This window comes from Euprymna scolopes, chromosome 25 (assembly GCF_053919585.1).
Source record: "Euprymna scolopes isolate OS-2025 chromosome 25, ASM5391958v1, whole genome shotgun sequence".
NCBI classification, from domain to species: domain Eukaryota; kingdom Metazoa; phylum Mollusca; class Cephalopoda; order Sepiida; family Sepiolidae; genus Euprymna; species Euprymna scolopes.
The window spans coordinates 27629265-27633496 of NC_136506.1; positions in this window are offsets into that span (position 1 = coordinate 27629265).

Genomic DNA, 4232 nt, shown 5'->3' on the forward strand with positions numbered 1-4232 from the left:
AAATATAAGACGCAGACATATGTTTTCTTTGTCTCCTGTTTTATTTGGTTTATTCGACCGGAATTCTTTTTCCACGGCCTATGACATCATTCATGGATGTGGGTAAACTAAACTCATGTTCGCTTACAGCTACCACGTCAGCCATCTCCGCTGACATTTCCAAATTCAAGGCGCCTCTCCCCTTATCTCAGGTGGGCCTTGTCGGGCACGTGGTGCAGTGGTTAGCGTACTTTGAAAAATCAATTGTAAAAGTGACATTCTCTTGAATTTTAACGGTTCAATTCTAAGTGTAAACGACTTACAAAATAGAATTGCGAATTACTTATGACCTCTTTCAATGTATGGTTAACGAAAGGAGAGTATACTACCCCACCCTAAGAAGTAAATAAAGACTTCCGTTCGAAATTTCATCCAAATTCCTGTGTTAGACAGAAATATTTCCGAGTTCGACAAGGATAAATTAAACGCACACCTTTTTCTATATATATTTATGTATGCGTGTATTTATTTGTTTTAAAAAATACCTACCAAACTCCTCTGTCAGACATGAAACTTAATATATAAGGTATTAGAACCGACGCTAAACTTTATATATGGGTTTAGCCGGGGGAAACTCGGTACAAAAGTGTGAAAATTAAAAAAAAATGAAATTTGCTAAGTGAAGGTCGAACGACGGCATCACTAGTATACATGCATAACGTAGTAACTATTTGTTCATGTTTTAAGTTTTAGTCTTGCAGCAAAAATGTGTTCATAATCATTAACGTCAAAAGAAAAAAAATCGCAAGAGAATGTTTTGGTTTTGATCCTTAGTGGTGGAGTGATTTTTTTAATAACTTTTTGAATCCTTACTATATATTAAGTGAATCTATATAATTATAAAACTCAAATGACCTTGTAACGGGTGTTGTCACCCAACATCCGATTTATAACTTCCGGTTGCGCATGCGTACAAAAACAAATAATCGACGCGACAAATAAACGTATATGTACGTTTTCAGCGTCCCAATTGTTTTTGTTTTCGCGTGTAAATTATCCAAATAAACAATTGTTAATACTTTCTGCATTTTTTTTACATCGTTTATTTCCGTATTACGTCTAAGTTATTTTAACGCAATTTTCTTACATATAAATCTACTTTAACCCGGTGACAACCATACGAGCATTTTACAACCGCGATTTACCTTCTTTTTTTTAAATTTATTCTCCATTTTTAATACATATTTCTTAAAAAAAAAAACATTAATACATTTTCTTCTACACTACCAATATGAATAAATAACCTCGAACATATGTTTTCTTTTAATTTGCGTTACACAGAAATAATCAACGCTACAATAAAACGTCTTTTTCACCGTGTACTGTTCCAGCGTCTCAATTGTTTTTTTTTTTCGCGTTTAAATTAAAAGATATATCAAAATTTGAGTTTAACTTTAATTACATGAATGTAAGTTTTTTTCTTAAAAAATAAACAAAAATAAACAGAACGACTCATAGAGATCTATCTATATTCTTTTTCATTTTAATATACTTTCATAGAAATGTTTCTGTTAAGTAAAAAAAAAACTATTTTCTTTTACGTCACAAGTGTCACGCTCATACATTAATTCCATAGCTAATATAATATACTGACCCAACGGGTCACGGGTAGTCTAGTATAATATAATAATAAATACGAAATCCGCAATTATCCAAATATCATATTTAACCGTATTTGCCGGGGTGCCTGTTAGTATATATATATATATATATATATATATATATATATATATATATATATATATATATATATATATATATAAAGAAAAAGTAGTTAATAAAACACGTTAAAAAAACACTTTGAAAAAGAGTTAAAAACATTTAATTTTAAAAAAGGAAGCACAAAATAAGTGGATAGTCCTTAATCCGCGGAGTTTTGAAGAAATACTTTCCTTCTCATCAGAGGGTAGCATTTTAAAAAATGCGGGATCGGATTTTGCTTGCAAATGTATTTAATGAAACTACAAGTAAGTCATAGATCTTACTTGGTTACAAATAGTGAAGCAGAGGGTGAAGAAAAAAGGTGATTTCACGTGGATTAATAGTTTGGTGGAGGGTAAAATATCCAATAATGGTAAAATAAAAAAATCGAAAAAAGGTTGGATAATATATATATACATATATATATGTTGTTTTGTTTTGGTTTTAGCCATATGTTTTGAAAGAATTCAATTATTTTCGAAAGTTCATTTTTTTACCTAAATGCGAGTTGGGAATACTTTTCCCTTTTAACACATGGGGAGCGGTATATATTATTTTTAAAATGTAATAATCCACTGACACGTGTTTTGTCGTCTACGACTCATCAGAGTGGTTGTATCTAGCGAGATTCGAAATCGGGACGCAACGGTAATGAGCCTAAACCCTTACCCCTGAACCATCTCGCCAACTTTCTGGATATATCGCGATTTACTTGGATGTTGTTTTGTTTGGGTTTTAGCGATATGTTTTGAATGAATCTCACTTGATACAGCCACTCTGATGAGTCGTAGACGACGAAACACGTGTCAGTGGATAATTACATTTTAAAAATAATATATATACCGCTCCCCATGTGGGGGTACCAAATTGGTTAAAAAGGAAAAGTATTCCCAACTCGCATTTAGGTAAAAAATGCACTTTCGTAAATGATTGAATTCACTCAAAATATATCGCTAAAACCAAAACAAAACAACATCCAATTAAATCGCGATATATCCAGACAGTTGGCGAGATGGTCCAGGGGTAAGGGTTTAGGCTCATTACCGTTGGGTCCCGAGATCGAATCTCGCTAGATATAGCCACTCTGATGAGTCGTAGACGACGAAACACGTGTCAGTGGATATATATATATGAATTCCATAACTTCAACATGACCAACAGTTACATGATCGTTTCTGAGTTGAAAGGACATTTACTGATATCAAGTTTGTTCATTAACAAAGATACAATATACATGTTGTGTGGCATTATTTGCTTTACTTACGAGTGAAATAATCCTGATACAATAAACGTCGGAATGTTGAGGTCTAAATTTAAATACACGGACAAGAACTAAACCTGCAATGTAAACAATAACTTAACTTTAAAGGATATTTTTGACTAACGTTACACTGATGTGAAAAACTAAAAAAAAAAAATTAACAGTCTGTCTATTAAAGAATGCCACAAATATATATTGTTAGGATTGGATGCATGAATATCCACGGTCTGCAGAAAAGTAGAATTAGATTAACTATAAATGAAGAATCTAATTTTATACTTCGAAAAGGAAGTAACAGAAGTACCCGCTCATTGTCTGGGATGAATATACGAAAATGATCACAGATCTAAGGTTAAAGACACAACATTCATCTTGTACAAAACTCTGGAGCTTCAAAGACTCGAACTAAACTGTATCAACATTTAAACAACCTTTATTAATGATTGTGCAAAGGAGTATTTACAAAAATCACGATTAGAACGTACAATTCATCAAGAAATTGTAAATAAATAAAACTGTTTTGTTAAACACATGTTCAAATCTGCTGACCTAAATCCTCTTACCATTCTCTCAAATCAGCTCCAGGAATCTGAAACAAAGAACAATTTCAGGATCCATGTTACAAAAACCTGGCCAACTCACAGCAAGTTAACAAAATGTCAAAGGAAAAGAAAAATCGATTTAGTTACTTCCAAGACTCCAAAAGTAGAAGTGAGTTCGGCCTTTTGCAAAATTTTCCTGAACAAGGATAATTTATTATTCGAGATTTTGAAAAAAAAAAATCAGATTTATTTTAATAAATTGAAATGTTTATTAAAACCAATTTTGCACTTATGTGGTTTTTCTAATCGTTAAATTTTAAATTATATATATGCATCTGCATCTCAAATAGTGGATTTTCTTCTTATTATTGACCTATGCGTTTGACCAAACGTTGAACATTGTTAACTGATATTTAGACATCATTCAACCGAAATGTCCACCTTCTGAGGACGTGTGGAGTGTGTACCCCCACCATGACACGTAAGAGAAGAAGAAGAAGAAGAAGAAGAAGAAGAAGAAGAAGAAGAAGAAAGAAAAAGAAGAATAAAAGAGGAAGAAGAAGAAAGAAGAGAAGAAGAAAAAGGATTCGGGGAAGAAGAAGAAAAAAGAAGAAGAGGAGGAGAAGAAGAAGTAGAGAAGAAGTAGAAGAAAAATAATAAGAAAAAGTAGAAGAAGAAGGAGAAGAGGA